General features: G+C 33.3%; 1 non-coding gene across 1 annotated transcript; it reads left to right on the top strand.

Moving 5' to 3' along the window:
- The first annotated feature begins 7693 nt into the window (after nucleotides 1-7693).
- Nucleotides 7694-7784, top strand: Trnam-cau (transfer RNA methionine (anticodon CAU)). Its single transcript is given in 2 exon segments — nucleotides 7694-7730; nucleotides 7749-7784. It is a non-coding gene; the product is annotated as a tRNA-Met (tRNA).
- Nucleotides 7785-9810: the final 2026 nt, after the last annotated feature.

A 9810-nucleotide genomic window follows, 5' to 3' on the forward strand; every position in this document is an offset into this window, starting at 1 on the left:
TGAAGTTTGGTCTGTTTCCATGCTTTATACTTGTAGTGTGTGCACAGATGATAACTACTCAATGCTGGGTCAATGCTGATTTGGTTTTCATGCACCTTCAGGTACTTTATCCATCAAGAATGTTTAGTGCTGTAAAGGAAATAAGTTGTACTTTAAAGCCTTTCTAACTAATTAGTATAGATAATTCTACTGCCATACATATACAAAATAAAATATAAACAGTTTAATATTCCTCGACATTATTTTGAAAAAACAACAACAAGCTAATACATACATGTATATATATAAAGAAAATTATTTAATGTATCAATAAAATTCATCATCACCACCACCACCACTTGACCACCATAACCACCACCACTTGATTATTGAATACAGTGTGTTTATAAAAACAAAAACCAAGTCAAATTTGTTTTATATGAAATACTCACATCATCTCGATCAGATGCGACTGCCTTGTAGATGGACATGGCTGTCAAATCCGCTCTCAAGGATCCAACATAGTATTTAATGCAGGCTGGAATTCGTCATAACCCAGTGTTGTTGACTAAGTAATATTCAGTAACTTTCCTGCCTGAAAGAAATTAGACTTCTGACTATCAACCAGCAGAAACTACCACCGTAAAATAAAAATGCACAAGTATTATACATTCTGCACTAATATCTGTTTTAGCCAAGAGTAAGGGTTGGTAGGCACAAATGTGTAGTTGTTGTGCATATGGTTGATAATGATTCACAACAGTATGGGGTTTTAACGAGACCTACACCAAGCCAATGAATGTCAATAGTGTCCTAGCAGATGCGGCTAAAAGCCCCAAACCACATACAACTTTTTTCACAGGTTAATTTTGAAAATATGCATTTTGTAAACAAATAACGGGTATGTACATGTATTATGGTATGTTAGAATTAGGTCACGTACCAAAACACATCACTTTTCAAGAAAATTTTAAGTCTAATATTTTTCTAAGATAAAACAATCAATCTAAAGATTACATACTCATATCATATCTTAAATATAAGTTATGTTCATAAGTACATATAAAAATATGTAACATGTACATAAGTACATGTAAAATATGAACATGCTGTCTAAACATTTAGCTAATAAAAATGATATAAGAATTGCAAAGATAAATTAAAAAACAATGTTTTTGAACACATCAACGTACAAAACTGCTCAAGGATACTTACATTCAGAGACGAATATCTGAATATCCCAGTTCCATGCCGATTGTTGACAGTTCGTTTTTTCGAGAGAAAATCTTCTCTTACGCGTATATTTCACTTATAATCCATGTTTTACTGTAATGACTCAAATTGTTAGATACATGTATCGTAATCAACTGTCAGCGTGTAGTTTTAGTGTTTATTCATTTTAAACGCATATTCATGAGAAAAACAACACAATGTTTCCAAATCCTACGATGTAGAAATTCCATTATTGACCTATGAATAGCCGGGAAATACCTTCTGTTTCTAAAAATAGCAACATCCGGTACAGGCCGAATACGCCCGATGTTCGTCGCGATCTGTTACGGCGAGTGGCGATATATGTCGATGTTACCCGATGTTCCCGAGTTGTATTACATGGCTAATACCTTAAATAACAAAACAGTAATGATGTAAAACGCTGTCTGCCCATGCGCAAACGGATAAAACCAACCATGAATAAATAACATGAAAGTCAAATTAACTCTTCCTTGTGCTAAATGATACATGCAAATCACATATTCATCAATAACTAACACAATTTAATTCCTGTCCTCTTGTTATGATGAAACCAATTGTCTCATCAATAAATAAATAGCATAAGTTAATTAACTTTCTCTTGGTGACAAATAAACTAACATATCCAGATATCAGGAACACTATCTTATTACGACTTTATTTCAGAAGCTAGACATAGCATAAAATTCAAGGCTTTCTTCTTAATTCTGTCTGCATTATTGTTTTGTGCATAGTTTACATGGGTCTTTTTCGATTAAAAACATATCTGATTTTTTTGTAATTTTGATTATGCACATAATTTGTAGAACTGAATTAATTGTAAATGTTATATTAAAATAAAGATTGATCAAAACCAATCTTATTACGCGGAATTAAATCCGCCCGTGAACCATTGTGTTTGTTTCTCAATGTGTCATACTACATAATTCCATCTAGCATGTTGTTATTGAATGATGTTGCATGTTACCCTAATTCTCTGGTAATTGTAAAATGGGTCCAATTAAGCATCGATAATCATAAATATAGATATTCACGATTTCGTTGTTTTTTTTTATAAATAATCACGTCTATTTTAATTTCATAACGTTTGCAACAATTTTTTTGATTTGCAGTTTTGGTTGCCAAAAGAACATTCTATTTTTTTTTTTCGAATATTGCTTCACCAAAAATTTGAAAGTAAGCAAGAAAGTGATAAAAAAGGCTGCGGTAATAATAATTTTGATGAAATATTGAAGATATTTAAAAGATTCCTTGTTAAATTTTTAAATACTTTCACTAAATGAATTTTTTCACTAAGAACCTTAATGACTATGGCCACAGGTCTTATGACAATTTCTAAAGTTTTCTATTATTTAGAAAGGTCGTCTTTTGGTTATGTGTCGCAGTTTATACGCATAATATGCTATTCTAGTAATACGACATGCATAAATGTTATTTTATGGTTAGAAAATGCGTGTCATATTCTCTCTTTAATCGACGTATTTTAAAAAATAAGCTAACATAATTAAACACGGAAATAATATTTCTGTCGAATGATCAAAGACAAAACAATATGGAGTAGAGGAAAAAACAACAACTACGGAGTATTCATCATCGATATTTTCTTGCAATAGGGGATAAAACCCAATACTTGCTTGAATTGTTAACCCGTAAATGTTTATAGCATGCACGGGACCAGTACATCCCACAGCTCGTTAGCCCTATGCTTAAATGTGCATTAGTTATTCTGAACAATTATTTTAGTATAATGGACAAGTTAAAAACTTGAATATTGCATGCCTTATACTCATTCTCTCATTGATTTGTGACGGAAGTTACTGTTTTTGTTAACATGCTCTAAATTGAGCTGTTGAAGCCAGTCGCTTGATCAAACACGCACTTCGGACATTTCGGATTCAGATATTTCAATCTTACTGCTTCTCTGTAAACAACGACTCGCAAAATTGCGTCATTGTATCAGCAGTATCATCTCACTTTTTTCATGAACCAACACATTTTACAGACAACAGATCATTCACCATTTATTTGGCCTCTGGTGCTAACTCTTTAGCGGCGTAGAAGATCCATTGTCCTACTAACAAGTTCTTGTTCGTTGTCCAACGTCTGTCGTCTTTAAATTTACTAAACGGGGGCTTGTTTTACACGTCTTATATTCCTTTGATCAAAATGAAAGCGCTAGTTTGAATATATGTTTACTAACAAATGACATAAATCGCTGGGTCATTTCACTCACATCACATATATATGGAAGTTGCCAAATGTTAATTCTAAGAAACGTGCAACTATCAAACCCCTAGACCTTAGTTGGTTTTCTTCAGACATTTAGAAAAATATTCCTAAGAGAAAAAAAATGTTCAAAGAAGCCAAATGCCTTAACTGATAACACGCTTAGGACAAAATTAATATAGACATTTGAGGAGAACTATAATTTGAATGATGGGATAAGCAAAGAAGGCACACATTGTAAGTAATTCTAAATACCGACTCGATTAGATACAAGCAAAACAATACGGGTTGGTGGTCTTTTTTCAAACAATTTGTATCTAAAAATATAATGATCTTCGATGTTTTGGTTCTGATATTCTCTATAACAATAACGAGAAGGAAATGGGTCAATAACAAATTCGTCAATATAACCTTTTTAAGGAACTTAACACCGAACCATTATCTTCAATATGTGCTATTCCCTCTATTCATTCAGTATAACACTTCAATCCTCCTTACAGTGAACCCTTAATTCGCCCTTTGCCCCTTGGTAAGATGGGTCCAGACACATTGCATAATAAAGTACTAAAATACTTTCTGTCACATTGTCATACCTTCCCTGTGACCTTTTGAATTATCCGTTCTCAATTGGTAGATTTCCAGACTCATGGAAAATTGCTAACGTGTGTCCAATCGACAAGAAAGGCGGTTCTAACATAGTAAGCGACCATCGCCCTATATCTCTTCTCAATTTTCTAACAAGATCTATGAACGAACAGTTTATGAACACCTTTATACAGACTTTAATGACCTCTTGAACAAAAATTGATTTTCAGTCGTGTTTTATACCGCATGATGCAATAGTGACCGTACAAGCGAATATTCAAGATACATTTTGTGAGGCGCTTTGTAATGGGAAGGAGGTTCGTGTTGTTTTCTGTGATATGAGTTAACCATTTGACCGCTTTCGACATAAATGATTACTGTCAAAACTGCATTTTATAGGCATTGCTGGAATAAACCCCTTTGGCTCGCTTGCTACCCAAAAAGCAGGAAGCAACAAGTTTAACCCCAAGCTCCCTCCTCTTCTCATTGTCCGAAAAAAGCTGTATCCAAGGACCAATATTAGGCCCGCTGCTCTTTCTCGGGTTAACGACACAGTTCCAGATATTTAAACCCCTATCATACGTTTACTATCCAGTAGAGCAAACTGTACGGAGGAATACAAGTCACAGGTTTTGAGTAATATCCCTTTTTCGTTCATGCCTTTCGCTGAAATATAAACCTTTATCAGGAAAAAAACAACGTAAATTTCTTATTTTAACTGCAAAAAGGAGTGAAAATATAAATTTGAAGAAATACTTTTAAAATCAAGTGTAGTTACGTCCCATTGATCAAAACCAAACATATCCCTTTTGAACCAGTAAAAGTTGCCCGAAAGCATTTGGTGTTAAAAAGGTTGCATATGTTAAAGATCGATAATTTTGGACCTAAACATAACTTAACGTTTATTTGAAAACGTAAATACTGTTTTTCAAACGTTTTTTTTTAATTTGAAGCTGAATGTTCGAACATCTGCTTTTGTACCAAACCAATTACAGTCATAACTAACTGCTCGACCATACATTCTTTATAACTCTAGGTCTTTAAAAACTATAGCAAAACATAAAAAAATGAATCTCATTTGTATCATGTTAAACTTTTTTATACATGAAATTTCAATATAGTTACAAACAAATGCTTTCAAGTTTCGTACCATTCATTTATTCGTGTAATGATTTCATACAAATTGATATTTCATTATGTTAACAGGCTCTTCATCTATCTGATAATGTAATTTATAAGGTCAACAAATATTTACAAGAAAAATCAATGCATTATGGAGATATACATCCTTGACACTGTCATTGAATATTCATATGGAAGACGATTGAAACAAGATCAGTCGCCAAAAGTTTAAAAATAAATGGTCAGGAAAATGTTTCGACGGACCCTTGTCACAATCTAAATGTGAGACGAATGCCATTATTTGAGATGAAAGTGTCACGTACATAGTACATTTTACTCTGTTTTGTATGAGGTGCAAAGAAGAACATAGTAAATATAGCCCTTTAAGGGCAATGGCGAAGAATTAAGGATGTACAAACCAAACCTCGCATATTTTGTGTCATTTAAAGAAACATCCGAGTGTAGAAAAGATACGTGCAATAAAAAAAAAAAATTATATGCACTTTTATATGTTGATTCATATTAATTTCTGTATAAAATGCTAGCAAAAGTATGCGAAGATATACAATGAAACCTCGTTTTTCGGCAATATAAAGGACGAGGGAAAAAGACGCAAAGGTCCTTACAAGTTTCCGTACCAAACAGCGCACTTTATCATTTTATCAGTTAGCATTTAAAACGTGCCGCCATTACAATAACTTATGTGCCTCGGTAGTCCTTTACTTAGTGCTAAAATTGTGTTGTTTTGCTAAATATTTATGTTAATTGTACTTCAGGGAGTATTAAATATGAACAACAAATTGAGGAAATGGAAACAATAACGTATTGCCATTTGCGATGCTCCTGCAGATTAAAGATGTTTTTGCGTTACGACTTATATCCTTAAATGAAACGGGGCACGATTTTTCTCAATTTAGCTGCATTAAGAGGGGAAAGTATGTTCTTGAAAAGGCTATGTTTATATGTACTACAATATCCTATAAATTAGTCAAGGAGATATTTTTACTATATATGCATAACAAAATTACTCATTTAGTTTGATGCTTTACTGGGGAAATATTATACAAAAAAATAACTCACAGTTCCACTATTGAACATGACTTAGTATTGTTGTATGATTATAATAGTCGTGTCATATTCTATCGCATGACGGCGAATTTCAAAACATAAACTGATATACTTATAAAGGGAATGACAATTTCTGTCGAACGATCAAAGACAATCGGAGAAAAAAAAATATAACGCAATCGAAGACATTACCGAACACCTGCTTGAAATTCAAAACATTTAATGTTTAGAATACACGCGAAGAATACATCCTAGATCTCGTTAGTTCCCTGCGTAAATTTGCAATCGTAATAATTCTTTTTGAACCTTACAAAAGTCTAATGATGAAAATTGCATGCTATTCAGTCATTTGCGCATTGATTTTGGACGGAAACAAATAGTGGTCTTGTTAAAATGCTCTTTGTTTAAGTGTTGATGACAATCGTTAATTAGACACGTATTTACTTGAAAAACAAACAGATGTGATTTCGGCCCTTGCAAGGTTTTTTTCTGCTTTTTTATTTGTTCTTCCTAATGTGTACAGTGACCCGCACCTTATTCCGTTTACCTAATTATATAAGTGCATTACAAAGGCGTTGTGTGTCGTGTCGGTGTCTGTGTATGATCGTGTCCTGAATCACTCTGAGGAGTCAGCACTGTTGTGGCGTCTGAGTTTTCAGATAAAATGTATTTATTCATGACCACTGGTATGATTTAACTTTCCTTGATTTGTTTATGTTTGGCATGTTGATGCAGACTCCAATGAGATTTTATTTGCTATCATCGATATACGAGTAAGAAGTCTAAAACAGGCTGGCATTATCCGGTGAGCACTTACTTTTTCTTACCTTTTCCAAGGTGGTCACCCGACCATTTCTGTTAGATTACGAGTGAGTAATCGAAAACCGACACCAAAGCTATGCATTGCTTTCACAAACTTGTCCGAAGTACAATTGTAGTTTAAAGGCCCTTATGCCTTGAAACAAGGTCGCAATAACCTTTTGCGGCTTGGTTCTTAGATCTTTGGAACAAGGAGTATTATGCAGCAATTTTTGTTTTTAAAAAAGGTACACTTTGCAGACCTCAATAGCCAGGGTCACAATGTATGTTGCTTTTATCCATCGTAATGATCGAACGACAATTACAGTAACAAGGCAATATTTTGAATAATGACATCGTTTTAATTGTAGTCGTCTTGGGTGGTCTTATAGCGATCATTTGATGTTTAAAATGCAAAATACAACGATACTTTTATGTTATGTATCGAAATTCATTAACTGACGTTTGTTGCATGACCTTAATACCATTCCGGTACAAAGAAAGTACCTATTACCATTGCAATCTATTTAACTTTCTCTATTCAACCCCTAAGGTGTTCATAGTAGCTTAACATTAACTTCTCTACTGCAACAATTATAACGTATGTTTAAAGTGACGTTATAAGACCAAGCGTTTTTTACCCTAAGCGATCGTTAATTTATGTGCCTCGGTAGCGCAGTAGGTAGCGCGTCAGTCTCATAATCAACAATCACAGAGCGATCTGAAGGTCGTGAGTTCGATCCTCACCTGGGGCATAATGTTTTGTTATGATTTTCTGTTGTTGTTTTTTATTTCGTTTTGTTTGCTGCTCAGGAATCTACTGTCCAGATGATTTTCGGATATATAAGACAAACCACACTGTTCTATCATCTTTGCTTTTGGGCAAAGCGTCCACAACTGATTATTTGGTCGGGTTTCTGCGAAAATGTTAGCTTGTTTTACACTTGCTATAAATGCATAAACCTTGAAAAATGTTGCCATGCGTTGTATACTTCGGATTAATCAGTAAACCGTAAAACATTCAGTACGAAACTGTAACAAAAAGCTCTGTTTGTAGACAAAATAAGTGAACAAGGTTAAGAAATTGAAAGACCGAGAAAATAAGACACTTTTCCTGTGAATCGATTACTCTTTATGGCATTCTATACAGTTTTGGGAAACGAAATACGTATTTCCTATATTTTAATTGCACCTAATTACATTATATCGTCTAGATGTCTCCAATGGTAAACAGTTTTATTGATATAGTTATGTTGATACGTGTGTGTTCTGTTTGTAGTGTTTGTATGTTTGTATCTCTCGTTCAATGTCATTTTTTGCCACGTGTTTGGTATCTTATAACAGGTTTAATATTTGAATGAATTACTACTGGTGTAGTTTTCATTAAAGTATTATTATTGTACGAGTCATATATTGCATTTTAAGAATGCTGATATTCATAATAATTAATTTGAGTGGTTTGTAAGGATATTATTTTATTGAAATGCAATTTAAGATTACGAGCAGTACCAGGCACATCGATGTTGTAAAGTTTAGTTTGTGTTTTTGAATACAATTGATTTGAGATTTACGTTTGATTGTACGTTTGGTACCTTCGTTATTTGTATTATTGTTGAACCAAAATGTTTTGTCAAAATTGTTCGATTCTCACCCGCTGCACATATGGTTATATTTATCAAGATAGTCTTATGTTTATCTACGGCTTTTAAATCACGCTAAAACGTAAATACCTCATACTAAACAAACATACGTTATAAAGTTTTTCAAAAGTAAACTTTGTTTAGGAATACTATATGTATTATTTACATTCTTAAGATATTTTGGGCTTTTGAGAAAGAGACAATTTTGATGATAAGCACGATAAAATTATATTTACTGTGTAAGTCAAGATTAAGTTAAAATACCGACTTAATAAAATAAGCCAGTTCATCCTTTTAAGCTTTAGAATTCTCGAGAATGAGGGACCTGCAGTCTTAAGCAAGCCCAGGATGGTATCATTATACTGTGTTGTAAAATAATATTCAGAAATAAATACTAAAACCAGCAAAACCATCACGTCACTTTTGCGTCTCTAAATAAACAGAAAAAAACGCAGTTGACTAGGTAAAAGACGCAATCCCTTTGGGGATTAGCAAGATACATTCCCTGTTAATGGTTTGCTCCTAAATACATTCCATTGTCTGGAAGCTCTTTAGAGACATTCACAGTTTTGTTTCCGTCTATGTTATCGTCTTTGCATTATGGAATATCGCACTGTTTGATACTCGAAAGAGTTTTCATAGTTAACATATTTTATTTCAATTTAATTTAAATTAAACAGACATGCACGAATAACATTGTAACAAATCGGCAACGGATTCGAAGCTGCATAAATAGACACAGAACTAGACCATTGTTTGTGCATAATAATACAAACTGTGTTTATGGTATAATGATATTGTTTGTGTGACAAAAAGCTTACTTTGAAAAAGTTCTGACATGTCAGCAATGGTTTTTCTTGCATACAAAGTTCATTCTTGATTTTCCAAAAACGCTTCTCTTGCAAAGACCATAATCAAGTTGAGGATATTTAAAGAAATAAATGAAACACGAGTTTATCAACCCATAAAATAACTCGTCAAATCCTCGATAAGCAGAGACAGTCGCCATGAACATGACGACATATATATACTAGGGTTAGATATGAAGGTAGACAGAATAATATTTGATATGTCTTGGTTCGAAAAAAGCAACGTTAAAATGTTTAGGCTAGAACAAATAAAAAAATGTCGGTAACATAAG

The sequence above is a fragment of the Mya arenaria genome, chromosome 7 (assembly GCF_026914265.1).
Source record: "Mya arenaria isolate MELC-2E11 chromosome 7, ASM2691426v1".
Classification (NCBI taxonomy): Eukaryota; Metazoa; Mollusca; class Bivalvia; order Myida; family Myidae; genus Mya; species Mya arenaria.